The sequence below is a fragment of the Leptonychotes weddellii genome, chromosome 11 (assembly GCF_054177405.1).
Source record: "Leptonychotes weddellii isolate Sample4059 chromosome 11, ASM5417740v2, whole genome shotgun sequence".
Lineage (NCBI taxonomy): Eukaryota > Metazoa > Chordata > Mammalia > Carnivora > Phocidae > Leptonychotes > Leptonychotes weddellii.
The window spans coordinates 89,128,774-89,147,104 of record NC_138379.1 but is presented as its reverse complement, the minus strand read 5'-3'; the positions used below and the strand labels follow the sequence as shown (position 1 = coordinate 89,147,104).

Here is an 18,331-nt window from a genome sequence, read left to right as displayed (position 1 = left end):
ACTGAGGGGTGCAGCTGCAGGCTTCCTGTTTAAGAATCTTCTCCCCACGAGCCAGCCACAGAAACTCTCAACCACTGAGTATTCTTGCTTCCTCTGAAAGCACGTGACCCAGACTTGGTCTGGTTGGACTGGATAATCTGTCAATCCATGAGTAGCTAACTCTTGCCAATGAAAGCTCTGAGGGAATTGAATGGGGGAAAAGTAAGATGTGGTGAGATTAAGTGTACAAGATGAGAAAGAAAAGAAATATTGTACATTAATCACACATAAGGTGCCAGCCACATGCAAAGGGCTTCTCATACACTATTTTCTTTAATCCCACAATAACCCTGTGAAGTGGTATTAGCGTTATTTTCTAACTGAGGAAAATGAGACTCATGGAGGTCAATTAATTGCACAAATTCACAGAGCTAATGAACATGAGAGTCACAGAGGTAGTTAACTGTTCATTAACACTTGTACTTCCCAATGGAAAAAGGTATAGCTGCTATGGAAAGCAATATGCCAGTTCCTCAAAAATTTAAAAATAGAATTACCATATGATCCAGCAATTCTCCCTCTGGGTATATACCCAAAAGAATTGAAAGTAAGTACTGCAAGAGATATTTGTATATCCATGTTCCTAGTACCATTAAGAATAACAGCCAAAAGATGAAAGTAACCCAAATGTCAATTGTCAGATGAGTGGATGAATGAAATGTGGTGTAGACATACAATGGAATATTACTCAGCCTTAAAAAGGAATGAAAGTCTGACACATGCTACAACATGGATGAACCTTGAAAACATGCTAAGTAAAATAAGCCAGACACAAAAGGAAAATTTCGCATGATTCTACTGGTATGAGGTGCCTAAAGTCATCAAATTCATAAACACAGAAAGCAGAACGGTGGTCTCCAGGGTCTGGGGGAGGGGAGAATGGGGAATTGTTTAATGGGTGCAGAGTTTCAGTTTCGGATGATGAGAAGGTTCTGAAGATGGGTGGCAGGGATGGTTGCTTAATGCCATTGAATTGTACACTGAAAACTGGTTAAAGTGGTGACTTTTATAATATGTATATTTTACTACAATAAAAAAAATCATGTTCCCCCTTACATACTATAGCATTATTACGTGGGGAATGGGTGCCCAGCCAGTAACTACCTTCCCTTGCTCCCCTTGCATCCTGGTGGGCCGTATGAACAGTTCTCCCCAATGGAATGTGTGTGGAAAGAATGCACATTGCTTCTGGACCAAGACAGTCAAGAAGCACACGTGCCTTCTCCATCCTCTCTTTCACAATCTGGGGCTACACCCCAAGAATGCTGGGACTCTGAAGAAGGGAGGAGCCACATGTTGGGAGGAGCCTGGCTCCCTGAATCACCACCATATGGTAGAGAATTGCATGGGACTTAGGAGAGTGAGAAATATAATTTATTATAATTACTATAATTTTGGAGTTTATTATTACAGTGGCTAGCATTTTCCTAAACAATACACAGAGGGATTTGGTAATGCAAAGCTCGAGCACTTCTAATGCAGACAAGGCCAAGGAACATGGGCACGAGAGGCATGAGCCTGGCAACCAGTAGACACACGGATGGTCATGGAGGTTGGATTCTGAACTGGAGTAAGGGGCAGTCTAACCCATTTTGATGTGACAGACCTTGTCCAATAAAGATGGGACCAAAATAAAAATTGGTCAGAACTTATGACCTAGAGAAAATGCTAAGAATTAGCTTCTGAATTACAAGAAAGTGGGTGATGGTAACCCCACCTAGGAGATCAGCCTCTAAAAATGAATTTTATAATCATCAACACTACCATAAAAGCAGACCAGCAACATTCTTGTGACTGTGATTCTCACTTAGTTATATAGAATTTTAGCTTTCTTATATTATAAGATGCCTCCTGACTCAGATAAGCTGCCATGAGTTAGGCCACGGGGAGTTTGGGAACACAAAAGAATTGGTGAACACTGAATTTCACATGATTATGAGAAGCCAGAGTTTATGCTGCAATTCTCACAGAATATTGTAGCTGACCCTGAAGCTAGGAAGCAAGGCCACTGTATTTATTGACCACAAAGCTTCTGCCGATTGGGTTACTCATTTATTTGTGAGCCACATATGGAAAGTATCTTTCTTCTGAAAGTATTTAGCTTAAAATACCAAATAGAGCATTTAAGTAAAGCAGAATTGGAGAAAGGAGTGCTTAGATTAAAGAACAGAAAATAAAGCATGGGTGGGCGCTACCATGCCTCCAAGAAGGTTCTAGTGGTGTCTTTCCTAGTGTCTGTCTCCAGTGGTCCTTGGGGAGGAAGCTAACAAAGCAGAAAAGAAGTGTGTGGTCCCATTTAAGGCAGTAAACCAGAGGAGCTTCCGAAGATGGAAATTATGAAATCGATGATTCTTCCAGGACTCCTTACCCCAGAGCATAATACAGGGAGCAGTAGGTCAGAGATAAAGGAGCCCACAGCATCCAAGTAAGTGTTCTCTTTTCAGGCTTATAGTAGAATAAGCAGGGACCAAATGTAGAGCTAGCTTCTGATCCCATATCACATGCAGAGTGGCACCTGAAGCAAGTTGTTGTCAACACCTCTGTTGAGTAATACTCTAGGTGTGAAAGTATTCAGTAAGGTTACAGGCATCCAGGTAAGTCACAGCCCAGGCTCAGTGATGTCAGCGTGTGCCGATAGAGAGACTCACTCCACTGATGTGCATCCTCATCACAAGGAACCCCACTGGTAAAAATAGCACAAGCCCTGCCCATAATAAAGGCTTAGGCTTATATATACACATATGTAATAGATTTGGGGAATTAACCAGAAGAATCCAACTTTCAGGAAGAAACAGTGCACCTCAGAATGGGTAATCCCAGGCAGGAAGACCTTAGTCAGCAAACATGGCTGAGAGGAAAAGCAGCCGTGTTTCTAGAAGCAGTGTGAGGCTGTTCTTGAACCTACTTTGATTCACTCTTCTAGGAAATGCCCAGGCATCCTGGGGAGGAGAGAGCTGGAAGAACCCTGTTCCTGGGTGACCAAGCAGCCACCTAGAGACATCTCACCTAAAAACAATCTCCACAGGACATGAGAAGAAGAGTTATTTCCCTACCTGTCAGCAGGCAGAAAGGTAAGGGGTTAAGGGGTTGTACATCAAGGAATGTTTGAGGCTGTCACTGGATCAAGGACACCACATGGATGCTTAGAGTTAATCCAGTAGGCAACCCAGAATCAATTCTGGATGGGAGTCATAGGTCATGGGAAAAATTAACACTTGAGAAGACAGAATCATCTAGGTCAGCAATTCACAAACTTTGAGTCTCAGGGCCCCTTTGCTGTCTTAAAATTTTTTGGGTGCCCCAAAGGAAGTTTGTTTATGTTGGTTACATATTGACATTTACTATGTTAGACACTAAAACTGATCATTTAAAAATATTCACTTAAAATAGTAATTAGATGTATTACATGCTAACATTTTTATGAAAAATAGCTATATTACCTCAAACAAAAAAAGTACTGAGAAAAGTAATATTATGTTACATTTTTGCAAATCTCTTTAATATCTGACATAAAAGAAGACATCTAGATTCTCAAATCTGCTTCTATATTTAGTTTCTTAGGATTTATTGCTGTGGTTGAAAGATAGGAAGAAAACCTATCTTACATAGCTATATAGCTTGAAAAATTGAGTAATATTTCAATAGTCTTTCCAGAGAACTATAGATAATCTTCTCTGATACTATACCAAACTCAAAGGTGGTTTCCTACAGCTGTAGGTTAATTGCGGTGTGGACTCTAAAAACATATCACATATACGCTCCATTCTATAAAAATCCATTGGTTTATCGTGCACATTGAATGAGTCTTTTGTACTTGCATGATTTTTTAATATCATGTATTGATCATTTTGGAAGATGTTGATTCACTGAGTTATGCCAATCTTCTAAACGTTCACTACATTTCATTATCCACTGTCAAAAAAAATTACTTTTTAAATACCCCCCCTTACCCTTTCAGAAAAGTCTTTAAGTGCAAAGTAGCAGCATAGCTCACAGCAGCTGGTGCAAGCTTTCCACAATTTTAATTTTCATGTAAAAGCTGAAATTTTATCACTGGCAGCAAACAAACAAAATTGTCTGTTTGTTTCCGTGAAGGTAAATTCTTTCTTTGTCCATTTTTGAGGAAATGTCTACCAAATACCCAAGTCTAAATTACCATGATTTGCCTACTAGTCATACTTTGAAGTAAAAAATGCTGTTCCACCAAAAAAAAAAGGTCTAGTTTAGTTTGCAACTCAAATAATTACACAAATGCTCTTTTTCAAGACAAGCACTCATAAGCATTCTACTTCAGTATGCAGAAGTACTTTATGCATATGTTCCATTTCATTACCCAGAGTATTAAAATAATGCATCCTTAAGATTTAACAAAATTAATACTTTCTACTGCTTCACTGAAAATATTCTTAAGTGAAACTGATTTTTTTAAATATGAGTGTGTGGCAGTGAAATTGCATCTCTATAAAATTGGGTGCCACTGTCTTGATTCATACCAAGACACCAGTGCGTTTACCCACCATTGTTTTTGTACCATCATAACAAATGTCAACACAGTAGATAAGGAACAAACTAATGTTTCAGTATTATTATGAAAGTAGTTTGTATGTCATGGAGCCCCTGTAGAGAACTTCCTGGGGTCTGAGGACCTCACTGAGAATTGCTGATCTAGGTCAGTGGTTCTCAAACTTGACTGCTCATTAAAATGCTTGAGATGATGTTTTTAAAACCCTGATGCCAAGCCATGCCTTTGACTAACTAAATCAGAATTTTGGGCCATAGGATCCAGTCATCAGTATTTTTTAAAACCCGTCAAGTGATTACAGCTAAATTTGAGAACCACTGACCTAAGTTCACTCCAGTTTGGTTCCTATTAAAGAGGTGCGAGAGCTCTGAGCCCCCAGGAAGTACCAGCAAGCTCAGGCACCTACCAGACACTGTAGGTATAGGGTGGTGTATTCATATGAAATCCCAGAAAATATTCTGTGATACCTGATTCCCAGACTCTGACCCATGTATCATCACCATTGCTAAATACAGCAGCACACAATATGCAAGAATGCATAAAGTACTGGCTAAGGATTCCAGACTAGTATTCTAAATCTCTGATACTTATTCACTTTGTGTTTTGGCCAAAATGCTTAGCATCTTTGTTTCCTTGCATGTAAAATTGTGATGACAATAACAGTGGGTTAATGAGAGAATTAGATGAGCAAATACATGGTAACTCTTAGAACAGTTCCTGGCACTATTTTTTAAGTGTTGGTTATTAATTTTATACGCTAAAATGTTTCATTTCTCTCTTCTTGTTCAATAACATCAAAATGCCTGATAGATAATATTTCTTGAATAAATCAATCTAGAGGCAGTGCATTAGAATAAAAGAGATGTGGTGTGAAGCGTAGCTTCGTCATTCCTGGTGTTAGCTTGCATGAGTTACTCAGCCTTTCTAAGTCCAAGCCTTATCCATAATGTATGGATTGCGCATTCAAGACATATGCATGTAAAGTACTTGGTACATAGTAGATGATCTCTAAATTGTAGCTTTTAGAATTTGTTTTTAATCATCTTATGTTAGATCATGATCCTGTTTGGGCTTTAGATTCCAAAATGGAAAGTGGGCATAATGGCTTCCATTAAACCCATTTCAGATGATGGATATGCTAATCAGATCATTCAGCATGTGTGAAAATCTCTAACATTATGACACAGAAATGAGAGGGCACACATTCTGTATGTGTTCAGTGTCCTAGAGACCTTTCTCTCCCACAAGGCTTAACACTCTCACCATTTAAGACATCTTTTCCACCTTAAAGAAATGTGTTTCTGGAAGGTCCTTATTAAAATATGCATATGGAAAGGATGGTATATACACCCTTGCTTTTAGTAACCACAATAAATATGTAATAAATGGTGGTCTAATGAATTCAGTGAAGTCCAGAATTCAGATTTTAGAAGTTCTTTGGTACTTCCCGGGTGAATGGCCAGAGACAGAAAACCATAGCAAAAAGAAGGGAGAGAAGAGGAGGAAACATGTCGATCAGCTGTCTGTTTCTCACTCAGCTCCAGTGCAGCATTAACTACTATTAGTTCCATTTCACAGATGAGGAAGTGGAGGCTTAGAAGAGTCATGTGAGCTGCCTGAAGTTTATAGATAAGTGATAAGAACTGAGATTCAAATCAGATCCAGTTCCAAAGACATGTTCTTAAGGGCTATAGCCTATTATTAAAAAAAAAAAAATAGGGCAGAGGACAAGAGGCAGAGTGAGTGTTGAGGGAGACATGAGACCCCCTAACCATAGGAATGAAGAGACCAGGATATTATAGATTGAATGTGTGCCCCCAAAATTCATATGTGGAAACCTAACCCCAATGTGATGGTATTAGGTGGTATTAGGGCCCTTTGGGAGGTGCTTAAGTCATGAGGATTAGCCCCTCATAAATTGGACTGGTGTCCTTATGGAAGAGACCCACGAGAGCTCCCTCACCCCTTCCTCCATGGAAGACACAGTGAAAACACAGTGGCCTACAAACCAGGAAGCAGACCCTCGCCAGATGCTGAATTTGCCAACACCTCAGTCTTAGACTTCCCAGCCTCCAGAACTGTGAGGAATAAGTTTCTGTTGATAAGCACCCCCTCAAAAACTGCGTTCTGTTATAGCAGCCCAAATGGACTAAGAAGAGAGAAAAATGGTAATAATGAGGGACTTGCTTAGTACTTTGACAAGAAAAACCCACCAGCAGCATCGGAATTCTGCTTTAAAATAACCCAAAACGGGGTGCCTAGGTGGCTCAGTCGATTAAGTGTCTGCCTTTGGTTCAGGTCATGATCCCAGGGTCCTGGGATGGGTCAGGTCCAGCTCCCTGCTCAGCAGGGAGTCTGCCTCTCCCTCTCTCCCTCTGCCCCTCTCCCCCGCTCATGTTCTTTCTCTTTCTCTCAAATAAATAAATAAAATCTTAAAAAAAAAAAAAAGAGTCTGGGGGCGCCTGGGTGGCTCATTCAGTTAAGCATCTGTCTTTGGCTCAAGTCATGATCCCAGAGTCCTGGGATCGAGCCCCACACTGGGCTCCCTGCTCAGTGGGGAGTCTGCTTCTCCCTCTGCCCCTCCCCCTGCTTGTGCTCTCTCTCAATAAATAAATTAATTAATTAATTAATTTACCCAAAACAGGTTAACACAATCACATGTGCATGCTGTGGCTGTTGCAGATTTTAGAAAATACTTTGGTTCTGAATTTTCTGTGCAATTTCATCTTCTGTCACTAAACAACACCAGCCCACCAGATAAGACCTTCCTTTCTTATTCATATTGCCCACTCTGCCTGAAATACTGTCCTTTCTCTCTCCCTACCCAGTGTCTGTGTCTCCTCTCGAAGCTCAAATCCGGTCTTATTTCCTCTGGAAAATTCCTGTGTCTTCTCCTCTCTTCCCAACTCGTGTTGCTCCACATCTAGTGACTTATGGTATTTGTTTATATACAGTATTGTCTTATATTCTTCATTGATTGCATTCGACTCCTAACTGGATTCTCACAGAGTGTGTATTCTCTTAATTTTTTTTTCAGAATGAAAGTCTTTTTTTTTCTTTTTTATTTAGAGTAAAAAGTCATGTACAATTTGTAGTAAAATTTGTAAATAAAATAAACCATGAAGAAGGAAGCAGATAATACAAAGTCCCATCAACCAGGGAAGTAACTATACTAACCTTTTGATTAATAAGCTTATAGGCAATCCACTCTTAGCGCACACACATACATACTCACACATTCACACATAGACATATATGTGCATGCACAAGCCTACATAAAATTTTTAAAAAATTAAAAGCTGCTTTAACTTTCTTTTCACTTACTAGCTCTTTATGGATATCTTTTTATATTCATAAATATAGAATATCATCATTTATAATGACTGCAAAGTTTATACTTGTATGGATGGATATGCAATGATGTATTTAGCCATTCTCCAGTTGATGGGCATTAAGTTGCTTCTCACTTTTGTTATTATAAACAGCACCCAGACAAACGACTTTGTGCAAATGCCTTTTCATACTTTTCTAATAATCTCATTAGAATAAGTTTCTAGAATTATAATTGTTTAATGGGATTATTTTGTTTTCTTCATTTCTCTTCCCTGTAACACTTGATATAGAACTGTGTGCAAAGAAGATACAAACCAGATAGCCTAGGGGTAATTCAGCCTGACAGATACAGGAAGTCTCCAACATACAACCACTGAATAATACACAGAAATGTAGATACATTTCTCTGAGAATATACTCAGCCTAAATCCAAACACCCTGTGTCTTCCCAGGAAGATGTCTTTTGTTTTTTTACTCAAGAGAAAGTTTTAATGCTGATGAAGAGACAGAGTAAGTTAACAATTTGCTGGCAAGGGAAAAAAATACATGGATGGAACTCCTGTCAACTAAAATAGCTGTCAGAAACATAGCAGTAACCAAGAAAGGAAGATGATTTCTTTGCATTGTAATTCAGAACCCAAATACATTTTCTTCCAGTAGCACCAATGACCGGTTCAAATATCAGCTTACAAAAGCATATTTAACTTAAAATGTACCTGTGTTTATAATACTATGTCAACAATATAGAGCCAAACCCATTGCATTATTTCTATGGAAAATATATCCTGCATCACAACCACCTAAATTAAAATTTTACATGTTAAATATAACCAAATCATAAGCTGAGGGCCTGCTTGTAGAAATCTATAATGTTTTACTTTGGCCAAATATCAGTCAGTGATGCTTTGTGTTGAAGAATCCCCTCAGCCTGAGCCTCAGTATCCTCATCATAAAACAAGAGTGGCCAAAAATAAACTCAAATGAACCTTCCAGTAATGAAATTCTATGACCCTATCAATCCTTGAGAAGCGGATTTCCTAGAGAGAACTATTCATTGAAGAATATTTACTTTTCGTTGGGACCCAATTAGATCAAGTGAAAATAGATTTAAAATGACGGGAGGAACCCTGTGTAACACTAATTGCTACTTACATTTTTATACTAATCATAATTATTAGAATGTAGAAAGGAAGAATTACTTATCTATAATGAAATTAAGTTTGAAAAGACAACATTTGTAAATATTTTCTAAAATAAAATGATTTGACAAGATTCCCACTAACAGCCAGAGGGAAAAGCAAGGACTAGGTTTACCCTACCCCAAGAAATAATTTAAAAACTAAAGTAAATATATGAAAAGACAGTTTTCAAGATGTCGGATATCAGAAAACAGAGGATAGTGATCTCTGAGAGTCAGGAAACCAAAGTGAGCCCTATGACTACACCAATTTACTACCTGGAGAGAATTCACACACAATAGCACAGGGAAGGGAAATTAGGAAGATTCCATTAACCCTGAGTTGAAAAGATAGAGCTGGGACAATGGGAAAACAAAGGAGGCTGGACTTCACAAAATAGTGTATTGGAGAGTAGAGAACTGCACACAGAGAGAGCTTCAGAGATCTACAGAGAATCTTCTTTGAGTCTTCAGTTGAGAGTACTTATCAGATCATGTGTGAGAAGACACTGCCCAAAGCGAGGCACTAAAACATCCAAAGAGATTTACTGTAGGAACTGGCTCACACAATTATGGAGACTGAAAAGTCCCATGATGTTCAGTTTGTAAGATGGAGAACCAGGAAAGCCAGCAATGTGATTTATTCCAAGTCTAAAGGCTGGAGAATTAAGGGGCCAATGGTGTAAGTCACAGTCCAAGTCTCAAGGTCCAAGAACCAGGAGCACTGGTGTCCAAGGGCAGGGGAAGATGGATATCTCAGCTCAAGCATAAAAGCAAATTCATCCTTCTTCCACAGTTCTGTTCTATCCAGGCTCTCAAAAAGATTGGATGAGGCCCACCCACATTGTCAAAAGTAATCTTCTTTACTCAGTCAACCAATACAAGTGATTATCTCTTTCAGAAACACCCTCATAGACACACCCAGAAACAATGTTTTACCAGTTATCTGGGCATCCCCTAGTTTAGTCAAGTGGATTCATAATGTTTATCAACACAGATGGAGTCAGCAAAAAAGATTTGCTCCAGTAGTACTAGAAAATTAGTCCTAGATTAAATGTTTTCTGCTCTGGGGCACCTGAGTAGCTCAGTCGGTTAAGCATATGACTCTTGGTTTTAGCTCAGGGCATGATCTCAGGGTCATGAGATTGAGCTGGTGCCTAGCCCCGCTTCAGGCTCCATGATCAGCAGGGAGTCTGCTTGAGATCCTCTCTCTCCCTCTCCCTCTGCCCCTCTCCACCCCCATTCATGTGGTGCTCTTGCACTCTCTCTCTTTCTCTAAAATAGATAAATAAATCTTTAAAAAAAAATGTGTTCTGCCCCACCTAACAAGTTTATAACCCCAGAAAGGACTGAACTATTTCAAAGAAAATTAACCATATCACTGAACTACAATAAGAATATTTATAGGAACAACTTCAGGTGGCCTAATAGGGTACAATTGGAATCTCTGAAGGATGGAAAGGAGAGGGGAAAGAAATAAATATTTATTAAATAAATCTTGAAAATACGCATGACAGGATACTATCCTACAGTCTTTAAAATACCTGTTATTGAATAGCATTTTTAGTATTAATTGAAAAAAAAAAGTTTTAAAAAGAAGTATGTAGGATTTTCAGATGTGAATGAAATATAGATTATGCCATACCACCATTCCTATGCAAGAAATAAACAACCCAATTTGCAAAAAAAAAAAATCATATTTTTAAAGACATTCAAGAGCTATAGCTGCAAAGAATATTCAATAAACTAAAATTCCAGAGATGGAAGAGTTCTTATAACAAGAACAGTCTTCCCTCAGTCACTTCTTTCCTAGGATGTATTTGCTGATTCTGTTACAGGATTTTCTTTTCCTTTGGTGCCACAATTCTTGGTCATGCGGAAGAATGAAGAGGTAGATCAGATGAAGAGTGGTGGGCAGCAATGCAAAGTTTATTGAGCGATAGTACAAAGCTCCCAAAGAGGGTGGAGACCCGAGAGGGCTGCCTCCGGAGTCTAGGGGTTTCTATGGGCTTGTTGGCTGGCTGTTTTGATCTGATTAACCCTCCATGCATCTGTCACCCAATCAAGTTTTTGTCATCTACCTGTCAGGTGGGAAACGGGGAAGGGCTCCTCCAGGGTAGCGTAAAATCCTTTTAAGGGTGGTTTCCTCTTAGGTCAGGGCCCCTTGTCCCTGCCTGCCTTTCTTCCAACTATCCTTCATCAATTCTAGGTATGAGTTGAGAATCAGCTTTAGAAAGAAGACAAATGAGTCGGCAAATCTTTTAATCATCATAGATTTGGAAGCTTCAGGAACCCTAAATATCCCAACTTGTTTCTCCAGAATATGTTAACTAAATTTTGAGTCTATTTGGAGGGTTTTCAGGATCTGTAAGGAATATTCCAATCTCCTGCAGTCGCACATTCTTTAGGAAACAAAGTTACACTTAAGGAAGGATTCCTGCTTCCAACATACAGCTGTCTGGTCCTCAAGTTTGTCCCTGAAGCTGGAAATGACATTGGGCAGGGAGCCAAAGAGCCAAGATAAAATTCTCTGAAGGGCAGACAGTCTCTCCCACTGGCTCTCAGGTCTGCGGAGATAGAGAATTATTGAGTTCTCAACCAAAACCCAGAGAAGGACACAGCTGGGGTAAAGGGAAGAACCAGAGATAGAGTTAGTCTTTTTTAACCTGCAAACCAGACTTTACTCAGCGCAGTCACTGATTAAATTAATGAATCACCCTCTAACCCCTACTCCATGATGGGGAGTCATGGGATCACTGTCCTGGTGGGAAATGCCACCTGGCATCTCTGCAGTTACTTTCCGTATGAAGTACAATGTACAGCTTGGTAGACACAAGACAAAGAAGGAAAATGTAATCAATATTCATGAGGAAAAATATTAGAAGCAGACTCACAGCTACTTCTGATAATAAAGTAAGTTGATAAGGACTTCAAAGTGGATATATCTCATATCTTAAAGAAATTTGAAGAAAATATGGACAAATTTGATGAAAATATGAAGAACTTCAACAAAGAATGGAAACCACCGAAAGGGATCAAACAGATATTCTCAAGTAGCAAAAGAAAATGTCTGAAATGAAAACTCATTGGATAGGTTTATAAGCAGTAACTGTGATGTGTGAACTTAAAGATAGGTCAATCCAAACTATAGCACAGAGAAGGAAAAAATGGGAATAAAGAGTACAATGTAAGAGTTATATGAAAAACCATGGGTAAAAAACATGACATGTAAGTAAAGGAAGTCCCTGAAGGACAGTAGAGAAAATTGAGATAGTGGATGAGCAATGTTTGCATGGATAATGGTAATTTTTTCCCCAAAATCAATGAAAAACTTCAACCCACAAATTTAAGAATCTCAGGGAATTTCAAGCTAAATAAATGCAAAGAGAAACATACCTAAGCACATGGTAGTCATGCTACTACATTCAAAGAAAAGAGAAAACTCTTATTTTATTTCTTTTTTTTAAGATTTTATTTGTCAGAGAGAGAGAGCACAAGCAGGGGGAGCAGCAGAGGCAGAGGGAGAAGCAGACTCCCCACTGACCAAGGAGCCCGGTGTGGGGTTCAATCACAGGATCCTGGGATCATGACCTGAGCTGAAGGCAGACACTTAATGACTGAGCCACCAGGCACCCCAGAAAAGAGAAAACTTTTAAAGAAGACAGAGGGAAAGAGAACAGCCAGCAGTCTTCAAAAGAACAACAATCAGATTTATCATTAACTTTGAAACAGAAACCATGAAATCCAGGAGACAATTGTTTAACAACTTTAAAGTGCTGAAAGAGAAAAAAAAAGGGGGGGGCTATCTAAAATTCTATACCAAATGAATATCTTTAAAAATGAGGGAAAAATCAAGATATTTTCAGGTGAACAAAAACTGAAAGAATTTATCACATATCCACATTTTAAGAAGTACTGTGGGAAGTTCTTCAGGTTGAAGAAAAATGAAACAAAGTGGAAGCTCAGAGCTACAGGAAAAAATTAAGAGCAGTAGAAAGGGTTAATATGTGGATAGTTATAAAATAATATTGGATTTTTATAACAAATCAATATTTTTAACATTATAATACAAAAAGAAGAGGGAAATAGAGTTAAATTGTTGTAAGATTGTTGGATTGCTCAGGAAATGATAGAAGTACTAACTTAAGGTAGATAGTAAAAAATTAAAAATTCACGTTATAACTTCTAGGATAGCTATCAAAAGAATTTGTTTTTAAGGTGCTAATAAGAAGTAATAATAAAAGATTTTATTAGTCAATAAAATTTTTAAAAAAGGTTTAAAGGAAGAAAGAAAAAATGGGACAAACGGAAAATAAATAGCAAGATGGTAGACTTAAATTCAATTATATCAGTCATTACATTAAATGTAGACATTTTAGTTAAAAGACAATTGTTGGATTGGGATAAAAAAAATACAACCATATGCTATTCACAGGGTATACACTTTAAGGACACACAAAAAAAATTGAAAATGAAAGAATGTAAAAAGATATACCATGCAAACTAGCCAAAGGAAGGCTGGTGTAGGTATATTAATATCAAACAAACAGATTTTAAGTTAAGAAGTATTATGAGAGATAAGCAGCATATTTCATAATTAGTAACAGATCAATTCATTAACTATGGATAACATTAATAAATTTGCACTTTTCTGATGATGTAGTTTCAAGATTTACAAAGCGAAGTTGACAGCATAAAAGAGGAAATGCAAGAATACGTGATCATTTTTGTGGGTTTTATAGTTCTCTCAGTTATTGATAAAAAAAGAAAACAAAAAAATCAGTAAAGATATAGAAGGTCTGAAGAGCTCAGCTAAGTAAAATAACAGTCTTTTCAAGTGATAATGAAACATTTATCAAAATGGTTCATATGTTAAGTCATGAAACAAGTTTTGACTATAGATCTAAAAATATAAACTATAAAATTTTTAGGAAAAAAAGAAAATCTTCAGGTTATAGGACTTGAGTAAGAATTCTTAGACTTGACTTCAAAAGCACAATTCATAAAAGGAGGAGTCAACAAGTTATACCTCATCAAAATCAGGATTTTTTTCCTCCGCAAAATATTCAGTTATGAGGAAGAAAAGATGGGCTGAAGACTGAGGAAATATTTGCAAGCCATATATTGAACAAAGGACTTGTGTCTAGACGATATCAAGAACTATCAAAGCTCAACAGTATAAAACAAACAATTAGAAAGTGATAAAAACATGAACACACATCTCAATGAAGAGAATATGCCAATGGAAAATAAACACATTTAAAGATATCCAACATCATTAGCCATTAAAGAACTACAAATTAAAACCATGCGATGTTGGGGCGCCTGGGTGGCTCAGTTGTTAAGCGTCTGCCTTCGGCTCAGGTCATGATCCCAGGGTCCTGGGATCGAGCCCCGCGTTGGGCTCCCCACTCCCCGGGGAAGCCTGCTTCTCCCTCTCCCACTTCCCCTGCTTGTGTTCCCTCTCTTGCTGTGTCTCTCTCTGTCAAATAAGTAAATAAAATCTTTACAAAAAATAAAATAAATAAATAAAACCATGAGATGTCACGGCAAAACTGTCATAATGGCTAAAATAAAAAACTAGTTGTAACACCAAATGCTGGTGAGCATTCAGAAAAACTGGATCACTCATACATTACTGGCGGAAATACAAAGACAAATGATTTTAACAGCCACCTTGGAAAATAATTTGCCAGAATTTGCACTCTAGGCACTTATCCCAGTGAAATAAAAACTTGGGTTCATACAAAAACCTGAAAATGAATGCTTAGAGCAGCTCTATTCATAATAACCAAAAATTGAAAGCAACCTAAACGGCCTTCAGTGGCTGACCGGTTGTGGTGCATCCATATCGTGGAATATTACTCAATAGCAAAAAGGAATGAACTGTAAATACATAAAACTTAGATGGACCTCAAGGAAATTATGCTGAATGAAAAAAAAGCCATTCTCTAAAGTTTATATACTGTATGATTCCATTTATTTAATATTCTTGAACTAACATAATTATAGAGATGGAAGGGAAATCAATGGTTGCCAAGAGTTAGGAGGGAGAAGGAAGCATGGCTAAAGGAGGAGCACCAGGGAGCCCTCTGGGGGCCGTATGGTCCCCTATCTCAGATGTGGAAGTAGTTACACAAAGCCACACGTGATAACATTACCTAGAACTCAGAAAATGTAAGAACACGGACCTATGCTAAGTAAGGGGCACTAGAAGATGTGGAGTTTTTAAAACATGTTTGATAATTATTTGATACCCTGCCATCCAGAATATGCAATCTATTTTCCTTCCCCTTCAATATGGGCCAAAATAACAATTCACTCCAACAGAATCTAGTGGAAATGGTGCTGCCTAACTTGAGCACTATATACATATGTGTGTGTGTGTGTGCCGTATATAGACTTACCTAAGTATTATATATATAAGTATATAACTTATAACAGATTAGAAAATGTAATATGACTCCCACCTGGCATGGTGTTTCTCTCTCCCTCTCTCCATATTGCCTATTACTATCCCTTGGGAAAGAGAATTGGTGCATCCTCAACAATGAATTGGTGATAAATCATAGCTGTTTATACTATCAAAATTGTTTACAACTTTAGTTTTAGTTTATTAGAAATGTGAATTTGTTTTCTTTGACTGCATTAACAAATTATTACAAATTACTACAAACTTCGTGACTTAGAATAATACCTATTTATTATCTTAAAATATCTTTAGGTCAAAAGTCCAGGCACAGCTCAGGGTCTCACGTGACTGAAATCAAGGGGTCACATAGGCTAAATCCCCATCCAGAGATAAAAGTTTTCTTCCAAATTCGGTGATGTTTTTGGCAGAATTCATTTCCTTGTAATTTTAGGACTATGACCCTCCATTTTCTTGATGGCTGTTAGCTGGGGGCTGCTTTCAACTCTCAGGTGCTATCCTCATTGTCCTTGTGATAAGCGATTTGCAATATGACTGTTGTTGGCTTTCTTCCCTGAAGCTAGCAGGACACTCTGACACTTTTGCTTTATTTTAAAAGGTTCACCCAAGTAGGTCAGGGCCACCCAGATAACCCCACTTTAGATTAACTAAAAGTCAACTGATTGTAGAACTAATCATGAGAAATCTTATCGCTTTTACAGATTCCACTTACTCAAGGTGAGGAAATTATCAGGGCCTGTTTTTGGGGGGTGTGGGAATCTCAGCTATCTTAGAATTCTACCTACCACAGTTCCCCTTTGTTTAAATGCAGGGTCTGCCATTGTTGATGGAAAGATTGATGTGTGGCTAAAGGCTGATAAGTTGTCTTTTGTGCCTGGTATATTCATTTATGTTTATTTAGGAACTGATTTTTCTAGGACTTCAAAAAATTATTTGAGATAGGTTATAATGAGATTAGAAGCACTAAAAAATGAAAAAATAAAAGGCACATAACAAAACAAAGATGGTATTAGGAAAGTTATCCTTTGAACATAACACTTAGCTCTAAACTTCTTAGCTTCTAAAACAGAGATGGAAATATGATGAGGTCTTGTTCATATATATCTTACTTGCTGGAAAAGGAAACCTGGCAATTCATAGGAAAGACAAACTTTTTTTTTTTATGTGGAGATCTGTAAGATTTCTTTCTAACATTCTTCCCAAAAGGAAATTTGAATAAAAATGTCCTCAATGGCAGTTTCTATCTTATAAAAATTTATATTTTTCAAATATAACTTTCAACCCTCTTTGAAAGCCTAGAGAATGAAGAACAGCAGTCCCATAAGTGTAAATCTGTTCCAGGCATTGCAAGCATTTATGTGAATTAACTCATTTAACCTTCACAATAACCATATGATGTAGGTATTACTATAATTATTCTTATTATAGAAGAAGAACCTGAGTCTTAGAGTGGTTAGGTAATTTGCCCATGGATTAATTGGATAAAGGGATGAATTTTGAAAAACAATGAAGAGCTAATAGTTAATCAATCTCTTGGACATTGCCAAATATTGCCTGCCTCCATCAAGCTTTTGACGAGAGCCGAATGTCAGTCAATTCATAATTGACACCAACAGCATTGCTTTAAGAGCTGATGGTCTCTGCTGTTGATTGACTGGAAAGGCATGTGCTCTATCATTTAGAGGCAAGACACATGGCAAAGATAAGGTGTAGATGGGAAAATTGAGAAGTAGACTTCTATTGTTGCCTTATTGGAAGGTAACCCCATTTCCAGAAGGAGATGAGGGAATGGGTGAATTGCTAAACGAGAACAGAAGGAGGAAAAAGTAAATTTCTGAATGTTTGTGTGCAATAAGGTATGGATGAAGCACAGGGGTAACCCCGGGCCTCTTTTCAGAAGAGTGACTTGATAAGAAAGGAAGAGAAAGAACAGACACCCCTGAGGCAGAAACAAAGTAAACCCATAAAAGTTGGGGTGCTGCTTTGTGTCACTGGACTAGGAGACAAATATTCAGGTCCTGACTTTGTTGCTAAGTTGTCCTTGAGCAGACATGTCCACCCTGCCTGAACTTCACTTTCCTCTTCACTAAAATAGAGATTTCCATAATCCTGCTTCTACTTCACAGAGTTTTATTAGTATCATTCATTCATTAATAAAACCTTACCTGATGCATTGTATGTATCAGGAGCTGCTCTAAGTAGTGGGAATAAAAGATTAAAGACCCAATATTTACTCTCATAGCCTTAAATCCCTTTCAGAAGAAGGCAGGAATGGAGAGAGAAAGGTCAGAAGAATGATATATGTATGTGGACTATCTCCATCTTCAAGATATTCACAGTCTTGGAGGGTAACAAAGGATCTAATGAAAGCCTTTTAGAGGCTTTTAGAGGCACATAAAATAGATTGTGACATGTTGAGTGTGAATTTGAAAAGGATGTCTCAGAGAAGCTACTCCTAGCTTCAGTACTGGAAGTGGGTAGGAATTGATGATGAGCAAGCAGAGAAGTAGGAGGCAGAGTGGCTGGGTGAGGGTATAGAGAAAAGGCTGAAACAGTAGTGAAAAGAGCAAAGCTTGGGAATTGGTAAGCCCTGGATCTGAATGTCGGGTATATTGTTTACTGCCTGAGTAATGACAGATTCTTTGCAGGATTACCATGAGGATTGCAGAAAATATATGGAAAAGAGAAAAAAACTCAGTAAATGATAGTTGGTATAATGATGCTTATTTCAGTGAGTGAGAACATGCGCAAGGCATGAGGTCATGAGAAAGAATTAGCATGGATGGGAGAGGTGGGCCTAGAGGTGACGTTATCAGGATTCCAGGTAAGA

At 38.0% G+C, this 18,331-nt stretch overlaps 1 long non-coding RNA gene across 1 annotated transcript in view; it reads left to right on the top strand.

The window, feature by feature from the left end:
- Positions 1 to 18,331, top strand: part of LOC115937469 (uncharacterized) — an 82,528-nt gene that overhangs the window by 11,552 nt on the left and 52,645 nt on the right. The window contains exon 3 of the long non-coding RNA XR_004072752.2: positions 2,963 to 3,110. This is a non-coding gene — a long non-coding RNA (uncharacterized LOC115937469). The remainder of the gene's footprint in view (positions 1 to 2,962; positions 3,111 to 18,331) is intronic.